This window comes from Phyllostomus discolor, chromosome 9, assembly GCF_004126475.2.
Source record: "Phyllostomus discolor isolate MPI-MPIP mPhyDis1 chromosome 9, mPhyDis1.pri.v3, whole genome shotgun sequence".
Taxonomy (NCBI): Eukaryota; Metazoa; Chordata; class Mammalia; order Chiroptera; family Phyllostomidae; genus Phyllostomus; species Phyllostomus discolor.
The window spans coordinates 3620565-3646104 of NC_040911.2; positions in this window are offsets into that span (position 1 = coordinate 3620565).

The following is a 25540-nucleotide window of genomic DNA, read 5'->3' on the forward strand; positions in this document are numbered from 1 at the left end:
CTTTCGGGTAACAGTATATTGCCTCGGCTGCCCTTGCCCCCCCCCCCTTTTGTACTGTAACATTATGAGCAGAAGCGGCAGGTATCCCATGCAGGTGGAGGTCATAAGGGTCAACTCAGATCCGTCGTCCCCTTCCCCTCATAAACACGAAACACCTGTCAGGACGGACGGAGCCTCCACAGTGCTGTTTTAGCGTGTTCAGCTCCTGGGAATCCGCCCTGTTTGGTCTTGACCATGAAGCCGCCTCTCTGACTAATAAAGTGATGCAACCGGGACATAAAGTCATCCAAGTAACAATGAGACAATGAGAGCAATACTTTGTTTCTCACTTGTGTTTAACACTTTGCTTTGCTTTTTTTTTGGGGGGGGGAGGGGGTAATCATGAGGAAGAAACAAAAACAAAGAAAGAGAATTGGCCATCATTTTAAAACTGCTATATTTCCCCCTGTCCAATTATCTGTCTGCCTGTTTATCTCTATAAAGAGTTTATAAATTAAAAACATATCCGACTGGTTGGTTACCTTAAACTCTCCTCAGTTTTAACAGTTTGAAACCTGTGAAGCGAGTGAAAGACACGTTTTCCACCTGGTGATCCACATTGTCCACACAGGAGGGCATTCTCAGAACAACCAGGGGGAGCGAGTTTGATGTTTGGGTTTATAATGCAGTGCGGATCTCATGTTACTTTGTAGTGTGTTTGTGTAATGCTTCCTAGACGTGTCGGCTGTAAGTCTCTGGAGAGAGGGAATACTTTAAAAAATGTTTTCTAGTAAGGGTTTCATCCTTACAAAACTATGGTAGATTTAATCAAATTCCATGTGTAATAGAGTGATCCATCAAGCGCAATCCCCAAATCTATTATCTCTGGTTTTCAGCCTCCAAAAACGACTTCTCAACCATGCTTTCGACATTCACAACACAATAGGTGTGAATGTTTGCTGTTAACTCATCTCCTTCCCAAGGAAAGTTAGTAAATGAAAATTCAATTACCATTTTTCAACAGGGCACTTCTCATGATACATGACTGCGCGCAGTGCAAGCTCTGAAACCGCGGGAGGATTCTCAAGCAGCACAGACGCACCAACGAGCCTGTTACCCGCTAAACGAAGCATGAAATGAGCAGACACTCCGAGCCCGCTATCCACACCACGGTTGCTGACGCCGTCGGCTTCGTAACGAGCACCCGCGGCGGAGCTCACGTACGGTAGGCAGCGAGGAAAAGAGAGAAACCACCGGGAAGGGAGTGTCGCTGCCTATGATTTATTCGTTACACCCAGGCAGAACCTTCCAGAGGATGAACGGGAGTCTCGCACCGTCTCCAAGACCACGCAAAGGCACCAAATGGGGCCAGTCTGTTCGTTTTAACTTAAAAAAGAGCCAAGGAAAGGGAGAAGGCTGGAGAGACAAGAGAAGGCCCATTCTCAGACAGGGACAAGGAATGGATGGACGAGAGACAATGTATAAACGTGCTGGACCACCCAGTAGTGGAAAGGACCACGTCCCTGGAGAATACATGTATTCGCCGAGTCAAGGGCAACCCGGGAAATCTCAGCGGGGCCAGCAGTGGGACTGACGGCATCAGGAAAGGGATGCACGTCCAAGCCATGTTAGTGAAGGGATGTCGGCAGCAGCTCGTGGGTATTTCATCCCGTCTCAGGGTCGCCACTGCACTTGCTGGGTTTCACCTCCGGGGGCCCCTCCAGATTCCCAGCACGCAGGGCCAAGGGTCATCTTCCTGCGCCTCCGACAGGGGAGGGCGGTGTGTCCCGTTAAGTACGTGGATCAGAAAACAACACGTCTCTGACCAAAGCTGTAAGTTCAACCTGAGCCAAGAGAAAGCAATGTAAGCGTCAAGAAAGCATAGAAAAGGATAAAAAAAATTTCAGTGTAATCGATGACATTGAAAAAGTGATGGAGAAGCAACCGGACTGAAGGAGGGCTGCCTCCTGAAGAGTCACTGAAGTTGGTGGAATCTCCGCACCCAGACTCACCGGGAAACACAGAAAACAGGCAGAAATTACTCACGTCAGAAAGCACAGAGGGGCCATCGCCACTGTTCGCATGGACATTACAAGGACAATACAACAAGACAAAAACTATGAACCCCGTGCTCACACACCTGATAAACTCTTGTTTAGCTCAACATAGATACAAGTGGCTCCATACAAAACTGTCTGTAGGTAACTGTGGATGTGGGGTAACATGCATGTTTCCTTACCCTGTCCCCCCCGGACCCGCAAGCAGCGGCCCAGCAGCAAAGAGCTCACCACACCCTTCTCCAATGAGAGCCACCCGCCCCCCCATACCCCAAGGGCTCTGGAGAAAATGCTGATTCCAGGAGGAGGGCAGGGAACTTTCGGGAAAAGCCTGGAGCCCCAGGTAGGGCCAGAGGGAGGAATTTCCAACACTCCCTCACACTCACACACACTCACACACAGATGGGAGCAGGTCAAGGGGGCACCGGCACTCACCCAAAGACCTCCCAATGGCCAGATCTTGCCAGATCTTGGCGAACGGGCGCAACACATTAAACAAAACAGCACTGGTTTATAAGCCAAAGTATAAAGTGAGTGTTCATATGCTAACAGTGATATAAATGCACAACTGAATCAATAAGGAATTGGAGACGAGAAAAACACCCCACACAGAAAAATTCCAAATACTATTATTAGTAATTAATATTATGTAGTGTATTTTCTGATTTATAAAAAATGTATTGAAATGTATTTAAAAATATACTTCACAGGTGGACTCCTATATGTATATAAACATGAAATTACAGGGATAATTTTTAATTCATTCTTCAGCTTGTAAGGGTGCACAGTTGTATGCTTTTTTTTTGTAATAAACGTATTTGCCATTAAACTTCCAAGAGACATGTCCTTGAGCACCGTGTCCTGCAAAGGTGACCTGGAGGTCCCATGGTCAGCGGCTGTAAAGGTAACAGGTGAGCAGTCAGAGAGGCGGCCGGAAACAGACTGCTGAGTGATGGGGCTGCCAAAGCCAGATGTTGCCATGCAAATTTTCACTGAAATGAAGTCTAAGTTAAATGACACAGCAATTAAGAAGTAAAGATTGAAGTTTAAGTTCTGTAACTGCTTTGCTGGAAAAAAATATATATGTAGACATAAAATAGACAGTCTAATTTCTGATACAGGTGATTTAACATCGATCCCACGTTTTACATGTTGCCAGTATAAAATTTGTAAATTCTCACACTATGTGCTTTGGCAACTTAAAAAAAATGAAGAATCACCACAAAATAACTATTTAATTTTGGGTTCACAGAGCAGGGATCTAAATTTCACTTCAAACAAAGACTTTACCCTAGTAGATTATACATCTATCCCTGATAAAGTGTACTAAGAGGTCTGAGATTTATTGTTTCACTATGAACTCACATGTTCATTATTCAGTGACTATATTTCTAAAGCTTTTTAAAAATGAAAATAGGACAATTTATTAGAGTATTTCATGTCAACATCTTGCCAGGAAAACATAATGTAGCAACTTGATTTGGAGTCAATAGAGCAAAGATGAATTTCATTTGCAAGTGTTGCTTCATTGCACAGAACAATTTATTTGTGGAACAAAGAACTATTTCAATGAATGCGTTTTTAAAATGACATTTGAATAACTGTAATTTTAATAGTTTTTAAATGATAGTAAAATCATCCAGGGACCTACATATCTCATAATCCATGGTAAAACTCCCCAAGTAATGCATGGGAATCGAATGTACTTTTCCCGTTATCCTTTGTTGCTGCACACATTAAACTCATTGCATTTATTCCAAAAGCAGTGCACATACATTTCTTAATAGAATATACATTAGAAATGGTCTCTACCCACAAAATTGCCTTTTAAAGCCCATCAAGATAGTAAGAAACTTTTTGAATAAAATTTCCTTAAAAATAAAATATATTTATGTATACATGCATTTTTTTAGGGCATGCAAATCATTTCCCACTGAAGAATGAGTTTGCATATAGTGATAATTTCTGGTGACCAGACTTAGGAAGAATACGTAGTTTTATAAATCATCTTTAATTTCCTATTTCAATATATTTTATATATTTAGTGACTCATAACCTCCATATATATATAAAAAGGGAGACCCACTTGCAAAGCAGCAGTTTGGAAAAGATTTCCACCTTCCCATTCCTCTCGGAGGAAGGACCCAGATGAGCACAGAGGCGGACCACAGAGACGCTTATGTGTGTGTTAGACTCTAAGTCATGCACCTGATTAAAGAGGAGGACAATCATGAGGAGAAATCATGCCCAGAGGCAGGCCTGGGAACGCACGCCAGCTCCGCCCTGCGGCCCGTCTCCGCGGCCAGGAGGAGCAGTCCCAGGTGGCGACGGCACACTTGATCTGCTTCACAGCTGGGCATTCTGAGCATCGGTTTACTGAGCTGGTCCTTCCAGGGAGCCTTACAGAGCGCTGGGACCAGACGGGCGCTCTAACAAGGGCATCCCCCCGTGTGATACCAACTGCCATGCATTACTGTCATCATTCGTACCTTCTAAAAGGGCGAAATGGACTTTTTTGCATTGTGAGCATTTTTTAGGAAAAAAACAGTTCAGATTGGTAAAACCAGAAATTGTAATATTTGAGTTTGTGTCCATTACAATATGTGCGTTGCACAACATAATGCCCCTGAATCTTTGAATAGAGCTCTTGGTTCTGCATCCGAAACACCTTTTATATCTCGGAATCCATAATAGAAGATCATGCAATAGAACAAAATGAGGGTGGAGGGTGATTACACTCCCATCAGCTCCTCTGACCCATTTCAGATTGGGGAGGGCACTAGAGAAGGCCAGAGACTGCGTCTCCAGTGAATACATTGTAAAACAAGGACTGGACTCTTTGGATGAGGGAAAACATCAACTGTACTTCCAACGAGTTACATTAGGGACTGAATTGGGCTAATAAAAACGAGCATCTAGAATAGTTTACCTTACACAGTGCCTCTGGGAAGCTCCCTATTCAAAGAGAGGCGTGCTCTCTCCTAATTGCTGCAGCCCTGCAGTCATTTCCAGCCTGCTCTCCAGACTGTTGTCCGAACAATGGCGCCTTCCCTCCCTGACCTGGATCTTGTTGAGGCGTGCGTGGGCTCGCTCGTTGTCACCTCCACGGTGGAAATGCCCCAAGGTCACCTGAATGAGAGGCAGCAGAGGCTCCCTGTCCGGGGCCTCCCAGGGCCAGGGCGTCCACCGTCAGGTGCAGGGGACAGAGTCCCAGCAGCCAGTGGCTGAGTGTGGGAAAGCTACAGGGCAGCCAAGGGGAGGCCCTGGGAAACCAGGAACCAGAGGAGTTTGGGCTGTGCTCACTGGGGGCACATCCTGACGGGCAGTTTCTCCTTTAGTGGTTTTCAGGGTTCTCCCAGGAAGAAAAGGACAGTGCAGAGGCAAGAAAGCTCAGGACGCTCTGGTCTCCCCTGGAGGAGGGCTGCAGATACAGCACACTGCATAGCGTGGTCCACCTTGAAACAAACGTGGGGCTGAGGTCTGAACCCCCTCATCAGCCAGTCACTTGTGAGGCGTCCCCCTGAAGGGGTGCAGCCTGTGCGGGGAGGCTGTTCCCCTTTGGTCAAGAGCCACCTCCCCCCACCGCCCCGAGAAGATGAGAGCTGTGATCCCTTATGGGTCCAGGACAATGACGGCAGTGGGCACCCACACATGGGGAGGGCTGGGGACGGGCACCAGCGCCACCTTCCACAGGTATCCTTCACTGTCACCTGACCTGTGACCCGGCTGTGAGTTAACACTACGGGTCGCCTGCTATGAAACGACCCTCGTATTTTAATACAACCTCCCAGTTCATTGTTTTGATAGCAGTTAATCCTCTTCGGTTTGGCTGGAGTTTGCATCTCTATTTGGGATGCTAATAATTTGGATCCTGCTCCACTTTGACGCTTCAGAACCTCTCATTGTGACCACTGGCGTCTGTAAGTTAAAGCCCTGTGCAGCCCACTCTGCCAGGTTACATTTCCTGACGCAGAGGGCGTGGCGCTCGCTTTGCGTTTCACCTCCACCGAAACGAATGTCCAGTCACAGCATAAGCGTTAGAAAAACCCACGCTCGTGGGTTTCACCGTGAGGCCATTATTAGTTAAAGCATCACTAACAACAGCTATTGTTTTCACTGACTTGGCTACACTCCACTCCAAAAACATCAGAATGCTTTTTATTTGTCAAATACAGCCAATGTCTTATTTTTTTAACAAACTGTTTTTTGCTGATCTTTTATATATTATGGCCTTTGCATATATTGTGTTTATTAAATTAAGGATGCATGTATTTAATAACCTTTGACAAGAGTGATTGTGAGCAAATGTAGTGTCTGTGTGTGTGACTGCGTGTCAGAACCAGTTCTTCAGCATCTACGCCACCACGTGACTCTGACGGAATGTTTCTTGTAGCATTCGTCAGTGACGCAGGGCTGAGTCTCCAATTATTTTAAATTTACTTCTAGACAAAGGGGAAGGGAGGGAGAAACACAGGGAGAGAAACATCAGTGTGTGGTTGCCTCTCGCACATGCCCCACTGGGGACCTGGCCCACAACCCAGCCATGTACCCTGGCTGGGAATTGAACCAGTGACCCTTTGGTTCACAGGCCAGTACTCGACCGCTGAGCCACACCAGCCAGGGCTCTGCCTCATATTTCAGCCAAATTATAATATCTTGGAGAATAAAGAAAGAACCTTGTTTATATTTTTATTCTTGAAAATGCAAATATATCACTAACTCAATCAGTTCTTAGTGAATTTTTTAAATTGAATTAAAGTAAACTTTTATTTTAAAAAGTGTTATCTTGAGATGTGGTATCAGCTAAAAATTATAGAGGTAGGAAGAAAACTGTGAATACTAGAACTACCCGAAATACTAATAGTGAGTGGAGGCATTGGCGTGGGAAGATGACAGGGCAATGATACATATAAATAATGTGAAATATTTTGGAGGCAGAATACACTCAAGTTAAGTCATCTTTGTCTTCTCTAATTGTTTAATTAGGCCTGTTTAGATGGCTTTGAATTGATTTGGCAGATGCAAAAGATTTTGTAAAGAGCGTCCTGCCCTTTTGAGCATGTCTTATCCGACTTCGATCGGCCCCAAGGCAGAAACGGTACTCGGGGGAGACCCTACTCCTGGGATCAAGGCCTGTTTGCATGGCCCATCTACATCTCTCCATCATTCTTTCCACCGAAGTCCTTTGGAGCCACAGGTTCTCTGCATAGGCTCCCAGTAATTAGTGTAAAGTGTTTATTAATAGAATAGCCCGGACATATATGCCCTGGATACTTCTGGGCCAGCTCAGTCATTGAAACAGAACACGCAGAAGAAAACCAGTCAGTCTATAGCAGAGAAATCTGGCACGCACACTAGCTGAGCAATGGATGCTAACATCACCAAACAGGAAGTCATGGTGATAGCATTCCTCCCTAAGATAGTGTCATCAGACGGGCGTTTGCCCCCAATCCAGTCTGCCCCTGAGAAAACATTACAGAGGCCCAAAGGAAGCCCGTTTTACAAAATAAGCAATGAGTACTCCTAAAGGATCAAACCGTACCCCCAGCTGTTGAAGAACTGGAACTCGTAGGGACAGGCCTAATGACCAAATGCTGCCTGGTGACCCTGACTGGTGACCGACACTGCACAACCATCCATCAGCAGAGAAGGAGCTCCTGGTATCCGAGAGAGTCCATAGTTTAACTAATAGTTTTGTACCCATGTTGATTTTTAATGGTGTCAAACGGGTCACTGTTCTGTAAGGATACTACTAGGGGGAGGTGGGCAGAGGGCATCGGGGGTTTTTCTGTGCTTGCTTTTCTTCCTGTCCAGAGCTGGCACCGGACCCTGGGCACACAGACGGGCCGGGTCCTGCACCACCGCCCTGCTTTAAACAGTGAGGCTTTAAACCTGTTCTCACTAAAAAACTTGCCGTCAGTTTAAACATCCAGAGGACACAATTTGTGCAGTAGGAACTAGCTAACTTCAAAATCTATATATGATCTGCCAATAATTTTAAACATAAGAATTTGGGGGTTATATGGGATTCAAAATGTACTATAAAAATATTCTATAAAATACAGAATGTGTTTCAAAAGAAATAAAAAGTTCAGTGAATAAGAATAAATATTTCCACATACAGATCCAAGCATATTAGGGACTTAATATGCAATAAAAAAGACATCCAACTTAGTGGAACAAAGCCTAGATCGCTGAAAGAACAAAAATAGAATTGTCATAATTGTGCTGTAATAACTTGCGTAAGGTTTACTATTTTAATAAGTATAAAATAATATGGTAAACTATTAGAAGAAAATAGAGAACGATTGTTAAGTTACTTGTTGGTAAAGATAATAGCTCTGGAGCAAGTTATAATAATCAAAAGCTCTAAAAGAACACATGGGAGGACTGGATAACGTACACATACCTTTCTGAAAAGTAACCATACAAGTAGGCTTGGACAAAATTGTGACATGCTTGTGCTCATTTGTGGTTTTCCTGTTTAACAGTTAGCCCAAGCCCATGTACAGATGTCTGACTCGATCAACATCTCATTCTTAAGATTTCCAAGGCCAACCGTGAAAGATTAGATTAGAAACTTCTGGAAAAACAAAAAGCGTATCGCGTATGCTCAGTTTCCGGCACAGAGCAGGTGTCAGGAAGTATTTCAGTCGACGGATGGGTTTATCTGGGTGGAGAAAGTGCTCTCTCTCTCTTGGTAAATGCGGCCCTTCATTTTTCATAGTTGATAAATATGCTGGTAATGCTTCTGAACTTACTCTGCTGGTAAATTCTTTTTCATCTTGCATATGCAAATGAAGATGGGTGTCAATTTTGATTGAATGAATCCCACAAGAGCATGCCTTATGTATTTGAAAGAGAGTTAAGGGGGTAAAAAAAAAAAAAACAACCCTGAACGGGGTTGATGTCGTTTCCTGGCTGTTTTTTTGTGAGCGAGTCAAGGAGAGGGGTCTGCGCCTGACAGGGTGCCATATGCTCGTCTTCATTGAATGCCGACAGACCTGCTTCTTCTGCGAGTCATGCACACGAGGAGGAACAAAAACGATACTTCTAATATAACAGTTTCAAAAGCCTGCCATAGGAAAGACTACCAGTTTGCAGAATAATTTATTTTTTTGTCTTCAAAATCTGATCATACAATAAAACGATTCTCTGCCTCTCAGCACCCCACTGAAAACTGCACTTTCATGCACCGCATTCTACTTGGCGAACTTGAAATCGTACTGTTTAAGAAATCCTATGAGGGCGTCCCACATGCTACTTTTTACCACCCGTGACCTGAGAGTGCGTGCTGTTTTACTGGGAAAGACTGTCTGCATGAACGTTACCACCGAAATGAAACCAGCACAGATCAAACCCCCGGAAAGCATCTGGTGTAAAATTACTTCAAACTCTATGCAGACGGTTCGCTTTATTTCAATTGTATCACGAGCCCACCGGCGGAGGGGGGCCGTGGCGTGTGGGTGCATGCGCACGAGCGTGGGCCGGTTTCCTTTCTCCTGACATTTCCCCATTCACTGCCCGGCGACTTCATCTGTCACGTGGCTACATTAGAACAGAGACGGTGATACTGTGTGACGGAAAGGAGCTGTCATAAAATACAATCTTACTAGATAAACGTCAAAGACTATCTAGCTTGTTTCCAGACACTGCAGAGGGAATAAGAGGGGTGATGTGGATCGGAGGCGTGGAGGAGGCAAGAGATGGATCCATGGATGGTTTTCATCCTCTGGGGGCGTCTCTGTGGGCGCTGCCACCCCACCCTCGCTGCGCCTGCCTGGGGCTGAGGGGCGGCTGCTGGCCACACTCGGGAGCAATGGACAGACGGGAGGCCTCTCTTGAAGCGCTGAGGTTAAAGTGGGAAGTGACACATCCGGTCCACTGTGTCCAAACTCTTTAAAGACTGTTGATGGGCTCCCACTCCCGGTTTGCGGCAGAAGAGACAGAGGCTGGCAGTTGGGCCGCCTGGACACAGGCCTTAGAGGGACTTGGCACCCGTCACCCGAGTCCCCGGGCAAGGTCTCACGTTCTCACCGGGTGCGTGGGGATTCCTACATGTGGTTGGGCAAATTTTATATCAGCAAACTTCTGTAGGAGAAATCGTTTTCATACTAAATTGCTTTATAATTATTGTATATCTCTATACACATAAGTAAAAGCATAACTGAAGCAATTTCTAATTCTGAGAAGAACACTTGGCTACAGCATGAAACCCCAAAATAGAGTGACTCACCCCAGACCTGGGAGGGCCCTGTCGGCTGGTCTGTCAGTCCATCTGCCAGTGACTCAGAACGGCCGACAGTCATTTCTTTATTTCAGTGCACACGGGATACAAGCACGGGGCACCTAGGTTTGGAGACGTGTCAATACACCCAGTGCCCGTCTCTGCTCTTCAATCTCAGCATGATTCAGCACGAGGATTTGGGTAGTGTAGCCCCTCTTGTACTTAATTGCACAAACAGTCACGACATCAAGAAGGTGGGCAGATTCAATGAAACACCATGGAGTTAGGATCCAGAAGATGAATAATATTTTAAAGCACCACCAGCCTCCCTCCCCACCAACTCTCTTCCCTCCTCTAGCTGCCGTCCTGCTCACGATCACTCCATGCCCGAGAGAATTCCAGAAAAGGGCTGAGGTACGTGGAACAGAGAGTGAGACCCCTCTGGAGTTCTGTCGTGTTCCTTTTATTTCCCATGCGCTCGAGAACAAGTCACGTGGAAATGCCGCAAAATTTAGCTCTGTGACTCTCTTAAGGAAATTAGGGAATACTTCATCAGTCGATACAGCTCCATTCACCAGTACTATTTTGCAGGAATTGTTTTTTTTTTAATGCATTTGGTTTATTTTTTTTTCATTTTTTTTCCTTTGGAACGTGTATATTATTCAGGTATTTGTTTGGGATTTAGATTTTGTCGTCTGATCTTATTCCGATACTAAATGAAATATAATTGCTATTGCAATGTGTGTTTTATTTTTGTGTAGTTTTATAGAGAATTATGTAAAGAGAAAATAAAAACAGCTTGTGAATTTTTTTTCAGTTTTGCCAGGATGGTGACCCTTAATGCTCAGAATATCACAGAATAGTCACTTGAAATCCAACCGGGAGGAACCTTTGACTAAGAGGTTTGCATGGCCCTGGTGACCATATCTGGGGCACAGGAGTATGCGAACAAACAAACATGTCCACTCTCGGGAAATAGCATCTGCCACAGGCCAGTCTTCTCAAAAATGAGAATTTTTCATGGTGACTTATTTTTTTCCTTAGCGACCAATCTGGCTGATAAAAACCACGTGACCTCAGGCCCCCATTTATCCCTCACTTTTGTGTCCTCATGCTAGGCTACCGTTAGACGTCTCTCCTCTCCCCGTGAGGACCTTCCCTTTTGTTTCCGACTTTCCTCCAGCCTGCGGGGTCTGTGTTAGCTCCCTCCAACCTCACGAGCAACCAAGGATTCCCTAATGTCTCAGGACTTGCTGTTCTCTCCTTCACACAGACGCTAGGGGCCCGGGAGTCCTGTCCCCCACAGTGGACCAGTCCCATGTCTCCCCCTTCGTCTCGGCTGGAGAGTCCCACACACACACTTCTGATGGAGGACATTGCCAGCACCTCCAAAACCCATGTCCTCAGAAGCCTCCTTGCCTAAAATGTCTGGTTCCTTCTCCCCTAAAACTTTGAACTTTCTAGGATTCCAGTTGCAGAAAAAATGCCTCTCTATCGTCTGGATTCTAGAGTAGGGGGTCCCTGGCGCTGCTTCTTCTGATGTTTCCTTTCCGTCCCTGTCTTCTTTAATGTTGACAGGCCTGAACTTCACAAACCTTGAACTGCCCACCAAGTGGCTTCCTTTTTCTTCTTTCTTCCTGCCTGTAAGGATAAAGCTGTTCTACTTACTTTCATTTGAATTCCTCTACATCCTTCCGAAATTGAGGCTGGTGAAACTCCTTATGAGCATTCATATTGATGATTCTGATTAAATGAATTATTTTCTATCCAATAGGTGTTGGCCTTATTAAGGGCTCTCATTGAAGTGAAGCATTCTACTCTATTGGCGTGTTACTGCATTCCAGCTTTCTTTTATCCTCTAAGGTTTCCCCTACGGGTTTCCAAGTAATTCTCCATTTCTCAGACAGGACACTCACTGCGTGTCCTATCAGCCAGTTGAATCATGACAGTAACGTGCAGAGTTAGCGCACACGCAATAGATTAAGGGCTCTGTCCTACAAGATGGCTCTCGCTTCAGATACCGGCCACACACGGGGTCCCAGGCTGCCGCACTTCTGTCTGCACAGCTGTAAGCTCCAGGCTTCCATAACGCTCCCCTCCAGGTTAATCACTATCTAGACTGACTCACAGAACTCAGGAAGAGCCACAAGTGTCACCCTTGCAGGAGCCCTCTGTCCCCCCGGGCACAGTAATGTGCCACCTGTCTGGCACATGGATGTGCTCTCCATCCCAGAAGCTTCCTTCACCTCATGGCTTCAGACTTTTGGCCTAAGTTTTATTAATTACATGGACACGACCCATTAAAGGATCAGTTCATGGTGACTGAACTCAAACTCCAACCCCTAGAGGTTGTGGGGGGGGGATGCAAGTGGCAGCCCACTTATCAATCACATGGTTGACCTCTCTGGTGACCAGCCCCGACCCTGAAGCTACCTAGGCCCCCCCACCCTGAGTGGCATCTCATTAGCATATACTCAGGGGCAGTCAGAAAGGCTCATTACTAATAATGAAATAAAGGGCACTCCATCAATCGAGAAAATCCAAGAATTTCAGAAGCTCTGTGCCAGGAACTACGGACAAAGACCAAACCTATTTCTTGTTGCTGGTATTGCTAGACCACAGATCCTAGAGGCTCACTCTACAGGGTCCTCGGAATACAACGCTTTATGAATCTGTAGCACCCTGCCTTGATTCCCAGAAACACGTGTGGAGGGAAAGTGGTCAGAGATGCGGGACCCTCGCCCTCCCCTCATGAAAGGATTGAATCAAAAGCATACTGCGTGCCTAAAATCCATCAGTCAAAGCACCTATCCGCTCAAAATTTCCATAAATGATTCTATGGAAAATCATGAACAATGAACCAAGTAACATGGACTTTTCAGCCTGAATACAATCGCCGTCAACCACCTGGCGCCCAGGTGTAACGTCTGCATTGGAAGAAGCCTTGTTGGAAAGGATGCCCTAAGCGGGCAGTTCTTCATGCGTCTCTGAACATCACACTTGGCCTGCTTCATTTCAGTTCTCCAGGGCGGCCCGGCTCACCTCCGCCAGCAGATAGGCCACGGAGGGCAGCGTTATTATTATTTTTAGTGATAATCATCTCTTACGTTTTGATGTTGTGGTCCACATAAGCGTTCTTTCGCAGGTACTGGCATCTGGCCACCCCACCTGACAACGCGGACTTGTTTCTGGTCCCCGTGGAGCCCCTGCAGCTGATGGCTGTCTCGCTGTCGGGATTCTGGCTGTGTGCCTGTGACGGGACAGGCCACGGCATCATCGGTCTCTGAAACGGCTCTCGGTTCCACTTCTGTCTCTGGTTTTGACCATCTCCAATTTGCTCATTTGGGAAACTCCTCAGCGAATAAACTCCCAGTGGCCCAGCCGGGGCCGGAGTCTTGCTTTAATATTAACTTGTAGGCGTAGGTCACAGAAAAGTGGCGTTTCCATTCAATTGTGCTTATTTAATAATATAATTCTTTTTTTGACTTCAGCTAGGCTCTCCTCGGAATGAAGGTTCTATCTCGGGGTCACTTGAATACACCGATCTTAGTACATACAGAGGGTGGTGCACCGACGCTGAACAAACCGGAAGATGAGGGCATTTATAGACTTCAACGGCGAGCCCGCACTACTGTGATATGTCATGTATCTTTCAAGGGACAAATAAATGGAAAGTTTACTGGATTGAGAAAACACTGTTTTTAAACTTAATGGTAGAAAAGATGACAATGATTAGGTAAAGTCAAGAAAACAAAAATGAATAAATTATATTAGCCTAGATGCTATTCATGCTACTTAGGATAAAAAAACAGTTTTATGAAAATATTTGAGTTTTCTGTTACCTAGGACGATGTCCTTTTAACCAGTGAAATTCAACCTGAAGAATGAATAATGTATTTTTCATAATCCAAATTAAAAGGTTAAAGATAAAAGTTACAAACTTCTTCCCCCCTCATAAATATATAAAAATAAAACCCAATTATCACTAGAGTGAGTGAATCACTAAAAATTATAGCATATCACAAATTGCTTGGAAACATGAAGCATAATAATTCATATTTTAGAATAAATTCTAGGTTTGTCAGTATGTACTTAAAATCAATCTTCCTCTTTTCCTCTTTATAGTGACTTTTAAATCACAGGGTATTATCAGAATGACTTCCACTGAAGATAAAATTAATCTTTACATTTCAGTTTAAAGCATGGCTAGTGGATAACTTATGTCCCTTTATATTAACTGCTAATTATTTCACAAATAAAATTCAAGTTGTTACTGTCTGTGGACACCCCATATAAATCAAATTATTCATTGCTTTTGAAAAACCTAAGTTATTAATGTGCTCATCTCAGCGTACTTGTTTATTTCCCTTCAATATAAATGATTTATGCAATTCATTAGAGTGCGGTAATTATCACTTAAGACTCATAAGGCTCTCGGATGTGCGAGTTTGCTGGTGTTGATGAAGGGCGCGCTGATGTACCAGACGGGTTTGATAAGAAGCACGTCCAGGATAATGAAAACATCCGAGTCTCTTTAAAGGACGACTAGATGCCATTCCTTGGTTGCTGGGAAGCCCAGAGCTGGGAATGATTTTTAAAACGCTTATCAGGTGCCAGGTGTCCTGGGGAGACAGACAGAGGGAGCGAGCCTGCGTCGGTCCAGGATAAGCACCCACTGGAACAGGTAGCTGGAGTTCCCCAAACAAAACGGCGGCCAACTGAACGACCTCTGAGTGCCGGTTTTTCAGGTATTGGGGTCACTACCACCAAAGCCTACTGCAAGCACAAGCTGAAACCTTGGGAAGTTATAATACGTAGATTTTTTTAAAGGTTTTATTTATTTATTTTTAGAGAGGGAAGGGAGGGAAGGGAGGTAGATAGAGAGAGAGAGAAACATCGATGTGCAGTTGCTGGGGGTCATGGCCTGCAACCCAGGCATGTGCCCTGACTGGGAATCGAACCTGTGATGCTTTGATTTGCAGCCCGCGCTCAATCCACTGAACTACGCCAGCCTGGGCAGATTTTTTTAAATGTCTTAAAATGGTAACTTAGGATCCTTTCAACTCAACATTGAGAGTATGTTTCCTTTTGTTCTCAAATATGTCTCTTTGTTTTCCAGAGGTCGCCAAGATGGCCTAGGAGAAGACCCAGCCTTTGCTCCCACAAAGATCAACAGCCGCATAGACATCTGGGAGTAGTAAGGGTGCTGGAGTTCACTGAAGAAGGGTCGGCAACATGGTGAGACAGAACTCCGGAGCCTTAGCCCAGGACAAGGGCGGGACGAACAGTGCCGTCAGAGGGGCTCCCCGTGGGCAAAGGGCAGCAGCTGGGTGGCCAGCTTCTCCAGGCACTCAGAACGCGCTGCGCCTGAAGACCCGGTGTGGTTTCGCCCCGCCCAGCGACAGGTGCAGCCAGGAGTATGGAGATGGGGAGGAAGGGTGGGGGGAGGGAGGGGGGAGAAGCGCAGGGGCTGGCGGATGCTGCACAGCCCGAGTGCCCCGTGGGGCCCAGTGACAGGCTCCGCAGGCAACCCCCGCAGCCCTGACGCTGAAGAAGCCAGAACTGCCATGGACCCCTGCCACCTTCAAGGGATGTTTGCCTCCCACGTGCACATAGTTGCTGAGGCCGGTTACTGAGTCGCTCCCTGCTCCCTCCAGCCCCTGCCCCCAGCCAGCCCCTGGGATTCACACCAACAGCCATGCCAGGCCTCTGCTGCTACCTGTCTAGTGCCCACAAGTGGAGCTGAAAGACACCTCGTACATGAGGCTGAAACGACAAGATACCCCACACGGGGGCATGGGGTCACCCTACAATTCCCTGCAGGTAACTGAACTTCACTGAGACAAAGAGCCAAGTGAGTCGGCCCACAGCGACATTCCCCCAGGAGTTCTTTTCTTGCCATTGAAAACATTTTCTGTTATACAAATTTTGTTAAATGGTTTGGATAAAAATAGTTGTATTGTTTTTTTTCCTACATAGACACAGTCTCTCTGTTAATGATTGTTTCTAACTTCACTAAATTGAAAATTCATCATCCTTGACACTGTATGAAATGTATTGAAAGACTACATAAAGGAAAAAGGTGCTAAAATGTATTATTATGCAATGAAATTTCCTATTATTATAAATAAAAAATAGCATGTGATGGTAAAACAGAATGCTCCTAGGCTGAAATGAACAGTTTTAACACTTGGTAACTGTGTCAATTGTGAGAATAACTGGAATTATATGCTTATATTCCAACAAAGGCCTTGTATTCCCCTGCAAGGTGCTCAGCTCACTGATGACAATGAAAGCAGAATCCTAATTGGGCGCTTACAACGGTGAAAGTTGTGTCATAAGAAGTGCCAGAGCAAGCAATTAAAGACAAAAAAAGCGCCACATTTTAATGAATATTTTTTAAGGGACTGAGCTTTACCACAAAAAGAAATCGATGCTGCTTTTCTACCTTTTATTCACTCTCCTAAGTCTTATTGCCCAGTTAAAAATAAAAAAGAAGGTTTTAAAAACCATATATGAATTCCAAATTCCATTCGATCAATACCGATTAAATTACAGTTTAGCTGCAGTTTCTACAGATTTTACCGGAGCGCTTTCTTTTCGCCAACCTTGTCCCTGGGCAGACCACTCTGGTAGGAACTGTTTTAATCTCACTTTCTGACAGGCCAAGGACGACTGTGCAGTTTAACTTGTCCCTCTCAAATACCGGCGTTTGTATCCTCTTTGGCTATGGCAAGTCCAAGTTCAGACACAGACGACAGACACCGTGACTCTGCAGCGCGGGTCTCACTTGGGGGTTCCCTCGTTTCACTCTCCCCTGGGGAGGTCCTATTTGTCACCCCCCTGAACGGCCAGGCTCTCGTGTCTCGCTGAACGATAAGGACGAACTCTAACCGTGCGGCACATTTCGGAATCCAGATCTGCACTTTGCCTCGCTGACCGACTCTGGCGAGGCCGCTGGCCGCGGGGCCAGAGACAAGACAGGGGTCACCATCCGTCAGCCTGTAGTTTGCAGCGGCGCAGGGACAAGCCGAGAACTACAGTTTAGCGCCTGCTGTAACATCTGCCGGAGGGTGCGGATCAGGTGACGCACCTGGCACTGACGACCCTATACATCTCCCTGTACAGGGAATCTGCTGTCACACGACGATGTCCACCTGTGTTCTCAGGTGGTTGCTTCTGACTGAGGACTCATGACTGGAGCGGCCCACGTGTCTTGATTCAGGAGCTTACACAGATAGTTCTGAAGATGGTCTATGCGTCACACTTGCCTAGACACCAGGGGACGGTCCTGAAATGTGCACTGGGACAGCCTGAACCAGGGACAAACAAATAAACCGAGGACTTACTGTCCCCCGAGAAGCCCGCGCCTGCCACCCAGCCCACTCCCAAGTCACTGAAATGACTTAGTAGGCAACAGTTTAGTAAATGAAGATGCTTGGAGAAAGCTCTTCTTGAAAACACAAGTGGTAATTATTGGATCCTCCAACGCTGCTTAATATTCTTTTAACTATTATTGGGAAACAGTTGAATCTTTTTTTAAAAAATTATTTATTTATTTTTAGAGAGGGAAGGGAGGGAGATAGAGAGAGAAACATCAATGTGTGGTTGCTGGGGGTCATGGCCTGCAACCCAGGCACGTACCCTGACTAGGAATCGAACCTGTGACGCTTTGGTTCGCAGCCCGAGCTCAATCAACAGTTGAATCTTTTAATGCTGCTGACAAACCTGGCAATTGTTTCTTAGCTCATGTAATATGGAGTCAAATAAAGACAAGAATAACAACAACAAGAGAAAGCCACTAATAAACAGAAGACTCATTAAGAACATTGCCTTGCTTCAAGGGCATCATCTCATTCAGTTCTACCGAGCGCTTCCCTGGGCCGCCCTCCGGGCAGACCTCAGGAGCATCCCCCTGCTGGCCTACTTCTCCGCTCCAGAGCCAGTGCCTCGCACTTGGGGTTCTTGGATGTGGCAACACCCCGTTTCAATGAACCAGTTTCTGAGTCTGATTGCATTAGATTATGCTGAAGTGATATAACAGCAGTAAAAGCTCCTTGGCTTGCAACAATAAATCTTTTTCTTACATTCATGCCACATGCCCTTTGCAGGTTTGCTCTCACGCTTTTCCAAGTTTTATTCTTCCCAGCTGAACTGTGATTTGGCCCCTCAAACTTCTTGGATAGGACAAGAATCACTTTTCATGTTTTACTTACCGAAGCGCACCTTCTGGTCAAGGGAGAATTTCTCTGACTATTGCTTGCTGCTATAATAGGATGTATTATCCTTCCACAGGGAGGGAAGGTGAATATTTGGATACAATGAAGTACTTTAGCACAAGTGGCCTTTTGTGAGAAAACAGAGTGAAGCTTAAGTATAGGGAGAGGAATCTGTTAGCTGGTAACCGTGGTAACCTAGGTGACAGCTGACAGTGGTTCAGACCAGGAAAACGACAGGAAAGAGAAACGGCCACCTTAAGGATATATGTACTCGGTGCATGTTCTGAAAAATTGGATAGAAGATGAGAGAGATAAAGAATCAGGATCATCTGAATTATACCGCTTGAACTAGGATTCAAACGCCGCCCACTGAGGTTGGAGAAGGGGGAGGGTTGTGGGAGGGAGTGAGGAGAGAGCACAAGGCCGTTGCGAATGGACCACAGACGGAGGCACAAGAGGACTCTGGATTTCTGTGCTCTTATGCTTTAAATAAAGTCAATGGGTGTACCCGTATATTCTTCCAGCCACATTTAACCAGGATGGAAATCTTCATCACACTCATAGCAGAGAGACAGAGAGAGAGAGAGATTGGGAGAGAGAGGAGAGAGAGGGAGAGAGAGGGAGAGAGAGGGAGAGAGAGAGAGAGAGAGAGAGAGGGAGGGAGAGAGAGAGAGAGAGAGAGACAGAGAGAGAGAGAGGGAGAGGAGAGAGAGAGAGAGGAGAGGAGAGAGAGAGAGAGAGAGAGAGAGAGAGAGGGAGGGAGAGAGAGAGAGAGGGAGAGAGAGAGGGAGGGAGGGAGAGGGAGAGAGGGAGAGAGGGAGGGGGAGGGAGAGTACACAATAACTGAAGCACGTATCACACCCGAGGACGTGACTGCCAGGCCTGGCCAGGAGTTCAGTGGGAGGAGCACGGGCGAGCACGCCAGCTGCTGAGACTCGCCCAACAGCCAAGAGGCCGGAAGGTCCCGAGGGCCTCAGACAATGGCTCGGGGTGTGGGTTCTGGCGCAAGGGCACTGGGATTCACAGAATGAAAATAGCTGGACAAGGGGTTCGAATCTGTATAAGAAGGCCCAGGCTGTGATTGTGACTGCAACTCACAGGAGCAGGATGGAGGCACAGTCACTGAGGCAGAGCAGGCGGGGAAGCCGAGTGGCCGGGAAGCTGGGAGAATGATTGGCCCGGCGGCCCACGGATAAGGCAAGACTCTCCTGTGTTTCTGGCCCTTCCCACCACGTCTCAGTCCACCACGCTCTGACTCTGTGGTTAACGTGATCTGACCAAAGCTGTATTTACCCATCGCATCAGCACTGGAGTTAAACATTCCCGTTTCTGTGTGCCCTTTTTACAGGAGTTTACGGTGGCCTGCTCTTTGTCTCTGACCTGGGGCCATGAGAACACCTTCGGATGCACCTGAGAGCTGCTCTCAGTGGGACTTCTGGGACTGTGGACGGGCGTGGAGAACCGGAGAGCCATCCCCATCCTCCCCTAGCCGAGTCCAAACCAATCCTGCGCCTCTGAATCATGGGAAAGAACCCAGCCACGCTGGTACCACAGCCTGGCCAGGGGACAGCTTGTCGTCACGAGCCCATGAATAGCCCCAGATGAGGATGGAAGAGGCACAGACACAGACCGCAGATGAATGAGCAGCAAACTGCACTCTGGGAAGCCGCTGGGCTCCATAGGGTCGGTGACACGGCAAGGGCTCAATCTCTGAGCCTTGAGGTGAGCAAAACACTGGAGGATAGACCATTGTTAAGGTCCTCAAATGTATATTTAGTGCACAGAGCAAACGGTGGGGGCAGGAGAAAATCTGGGTGGCCACAGGCTGCCTGTGCTTTCTCACCAGCTTTCCCCAAAGGGAAGGGAAACTTTCTCACAACAGCAGGCAGTTGCAAAGCTTGGAGCCAGGTGCCGGTGGAAGTGAGGCTCCTCCATCCCGCGGAGCCTGGGTCTGGGGGTCGCTGGCTTCCACCATGCCTACATCTCAGAGTTACGGCACCCAGTCCTTGGGAAGGACTTTTCTGGGTTGTGGCACCGGCAAGAGGTTTCTAGAAAGATTCACATCAGCAAAGGGCAGGCAAAATTCATAGCTGCGAGTTTCCTAAAGCATAGTCTCTATATTTCGGATATAAAGGAAACAGAAGAGAAAAACTTTTTTGTAAAGAAATGGAGGCAGGCTCTGTGATTAGAGTTTCTGGGTGCTCCAGGGCCAGGGGTGTTGGAGGGGGGTGGCGGGGAAGGCCAGGACCAAAGGGCAGAAAGCAGCCTGTGTGCAGGGAGTGGAGCTTTGGGGAAACATCAAGTCTTTCTTGGTCAGGGGATGTTCATTCCAAGTCGCCTATCTTGGCTGAAATGTTCCAATTAAATCTTTATGTGCTTTGAGTTGAGCTAATGTTTCTCTCTCAAGAATGATAAAATATTTATCGTAGGAAGAAAGTACTATGGATGGATGGCACCCCCTTGGGAAGATATGCTACAAAATCTTTAAAAACTAAAAAGCAAAGCGGGTAACTGTTTTGTCCACACACAGCAGGAAAGGCTGGAAGGCGACACTGAGGGTGAGTGCGGGAGGAGAGGCCGGGAACGTTTCCCGAAGAAAACCGACGTGGTCCCCGGTCAGTCTGTTCATGGACAGTCCCCCCGGTGACGTCCTTGTGTTGTCACATGTGTCTCGCAACGATGTTTAATGTCTTCATCAGCAGAGCAATCCTAACAATACCATCCAAGTGTGTTTATTTGTTTGGTCATTAGTTCACACTTTTCTATTCTCATGTTATTTCTCTCCTCTCCCCCACTCTTTTCATTTGTTTACCGTTCTGTCTTCCTCCCTGAAAAACGACGACATCTCTGAAAGAAGAAGAACAGGTGTCTACTGGTATTTCCCCTCAAGCCGTCCAAAAGGCGCCACAGTCTCTGAACCCAGGAGCACATTAGTGTCAATTTTGCTTTAGGACACCAGCATAAGGATACTGAGCGGCGCGTGTACACACACACCCACACACACTCACTCACTGTTATGTCAGATATCTTTAAACATTAGAGCTCTTAATAACACACAAACCGCGACCCACCCCGGCAGACAGAGCTGTGTCCGCAGTTTCTGCTCCGGGTAGGAATGTGGCCTCCGCAGGGGAATGGGAGGCTGCGCCAGGCGCCCGGGTGTGGGCTGCGCTTTCAGATGGTAGTGGGTGTGCGAACAACACGAAATTTAAAGCCATGTCTTGGCGAACAGCGGGCTCAGAGATGCTAGAAGGAAAAGACAGTCTCAGCCAAACATCTAGCTCGAAGGGAGGTCGGCGGGCAAAGAGTGCCAACGCCATGCAAGCGCCCCTGGAGGGGGTGGGGGCGTGGAGGCTGCGTGAGTGCGGGCTGAAGTGCGGAGGAGCGGTGGCGGCGCCGCTGCAGAGGGTTACCTGAGCTGCGGGTTCACGGCAGCGTGCGTGCCTGCCTGCTCGGGCCCGAGAGGCAACCAAAATGCTGAGTTAGTTCCAAGACACATGACTGACGCAATGCCAAAACAAGGTATCAGGAAGAAACTAATGTCAGAATGCACGAATCAATAATGTTTGACAGCAACATACCGAGCTGGAGGAGGGTGATGAACGGCACCGCTATGATCAGCCATGGTCAGCATCGCCGAACTCAGATGCTTGTTATGAGACCTTATTTTACTGAGAGCTGTTGGGGGGGGGGGCACGGTACCCTCTTTCTACCTGCAAACTCGATTGCCTTCCTCAGCAGAGAGCTGTTGTATGAATGAGTGCATTTCTTGGAGAGCAAATCGGTGGGATCCCTTTCCATTTCAGAAAAAGGTGTGTCCTTGCAAGGAGAAAGCTCAAAGCATCTGCTTTTTTCTTTTAGACACATTTTACTCTTCCCCAATAGGAGACTCAGAACCACTTGCTACAAAGTGTATATTTCTACAGAACTCTTAATGTAGCAATTTTATTTTCCGTGAAGCCGCTTTTGTGTAACAAAGAGTGCAGAGAGAAGAAGAGCACGGCGGAAACTGCCTTCATGTCGGCGGCTGTGACGACAAGCGACAGGGATCCCTGGGCCTCCTCACTGGTTCTCTGACGTGAAGCGGCGAACTTGAACTCTTGCTGCCCTTCCACTGGGCCCCAGAGTCACCCCTGTTCCATTTTCCCAATCTCCGGGCTTTTTGTGTGGGTGTCTGGTTAGAAGAGATCCAGTGGGATTCTTGGCACTTAAAAATATTCAATAAATATATATATGTACTCATATATAAATATATATATTTATTTTATACGTATGCATGTAATTTTATACTTATGTATTTAGTATATATTAACTACATATATACATATATGTATTTACGTATACATAAATATATATACATTTATATATAATGCAATTCTATTTAGTTGAGTTGTGCAGTTTACTTTCTCTCCAATTCTATTGGTTAAAAATACTCTACACTATAGGATCATTTTTAATTTGTTTTTCATATTTTCAAGTCAACTTTTTTTCATTTTCCATAATATAAATTCAGTAGATAATTTTCGGCTTGCCAGAAATAATTTGACTACTCCCAGACCACGAACATGTGAAGTTCTATCACATTCGGAAGTTCAAAAACAACCATAAAAGTGCATCCAACTAATGCTATTTCTATAGCCTCAGACCAGCTGCCCACTGACACATCGATAAAGTAGGAAGATTAAGTAATTACGGAGATATTTTAGGGAAAATAAAATGCTCCAACTGCAATGCCAAACATTATGTTTAAATGTCTTTTTTTGTCTTATTCATGGAGATTGGGATATGCAGCCCCTCAGGACACGCTCTGAATGATTTAAAACATTTTACGTCATGCTTTATAGTATTCCATGCCATGTTGCATTCTCAGAGAGAGATGGTTTGTGTTTTCCAGGAGTTCAGTTACTGTTTGAACAACGGCAAACGTGTACAGAACATGGAGGGTAGATGGAGGGAAACTCCGAGACATCCCCGAAGCCGCTCTGAACGCAGCAAGAGGCCCGTTGTGGTGCGCCCCCTACAGGCAGGTCCTCATGGGGCTGGGGTCCCAGCTTTGCTGGGTTGGAGCCGCCGCTCTCGGGTGCAGACAAGTTGAGTTGGAAGCTGAACAAGACCCAGCTTTTTCCAGGGGACATCATTATAACCCAAAGTAACTGAAAGCCCAATGACACGTACTCAGACGGCGATTCTGCAGGAGTTTCTCAGAAGCCACCAAAGTGAGTCGGTGCTGTCACTCCAAAGAAGATAACCACAGAGTTTGTGTCCACTGGTAACGTGGGCGGTAGTTGAAGCAGCGGAATACAGAGGAGAAAGAGAATTTTGGAGATCTTTTATCTTCAGCCAGAAGTTTGACACTTTTCCAAAACTTAAAAATGTTTCTCCTGAGAGCCATCGCAGTATTAGGAATGTGAGTTTTTTACACTGTGTAACATTTCAAAAATCTCCATAACTCATTGAGCCAATATTTTATTAATGGACAGTGCTTACTCAGGGCTGTTGCAAAACCGTGTGTGGAGAAAGTGATTATTTATTGATATGGACCCAACTTCCCCTTGACGACTAGTCTCCAAGGAGCAACCAGTTTTTTGTTTTGTTTTTTTTTTAAATTGGGGATGTAGAACCAAAACTGAATATCCAAAGTTATCAGCTGAATATAACAATATCCCTCCCCTTTTAAACTGCATCTCTACCTGGAGCCATACTTTCCCTACATATTTTCAGCAAACATTATTTCCGATCAGACTAAATACAGAAGGCAGACGTGAGAATTCAGCGGACTTCTGCTCAGCTGTTCATTGAAGTCATGTACAAACATGTAAAAAAAAATACCCTTCTTCTCATCACTCACAGTTTTGTTTTGGAAAATATCATTATTTTCATAAAATTACAGGAGCAACATTTCTAATTAGTGCACTATTTTAAAAGGATTAATAAGGAACGGTGTTTGGAATGTCTCCATTTTAATTTTGAGTACGCAACTCTTGGGGCCCCGGGAGTAGGGTGAGGTGTGTTAGCGAGTGTCTGACCATCCAGGATGAAAGAGACAGGAACCCCCGCCCCCCGCCCTGACCAGGGCTCCCCCACCTCAGCTCTGAAGCCTGAGTGAGGGGCTATGGGATTAGCCCAGGGGGGTTGGGCCCTACTTATTAATCAGTAAATAAGAGGCGAACAATCTAATTTGGAGAGAAGAGCTAGAGACTTGGACAGGAATTTTAGAGAGAATTTTACCCAACGGGCATTTATATATGAAAATATGCTGAAGACCCTTACCTACCAGGGAAATGTAATTACAACTTCAAGTTCACTATGCATCCACCAGAAGCGTTAAAATTGCAAGTTGGCCCCGGCTGGTGTGGCTCAGTGGATTGAGCACCAGACTATGAAGCAAAGTGTAGCCGGTTTGATTCCCAGGCAGGACACATGCCTCATTGGGGTGCCAGGTCCCTGGTAGGGGGCGCTCAAGAGGCAACCACACACTGGTGTTTCTCTCCCTCTCTTTCTCTCTCTCTAAAAAATAAATAAATAAAATATGTTTTAAAAATTGCAAGTGTTGGAGAGAATGAGAAGCAACTGGAACTCTCAGACATTGATTATAGGAATTAAACTTGTACACTGTGTTTAGAAAACTGTTTGGTACTTATTGATAATGTTATATAAATGCCTCCCCTACATTTCACTCCTACTCCTAAGTACTATAAACAAGAGAAATTATTTCCAAATGATTGTACACAATAATCACAGGAGCAAAAAAACAGAAAAAAGTTCATAAATATTTTATATATTCATAAAATGATCTAAAATATTTTATAGTTAAAATTTAGCAAAGTACAAATGAATGCATATCTTTGCTATAAAACTATTGTAAAATACTGGATTAAATACAAAGCATGGACAACAATGATAAAAATACACCCATGAGCTACGAAAGTGGCAGGACTATTGATGTGGAAAAGTAGTATTCATGGGTGGTAACATTTGTTATGGTTGGTTAGGTAAAAGTAATGCCATTCTGGCTTAGTTAAGGAGATATAATACTTTATTTACTGAAAAAATGCAAA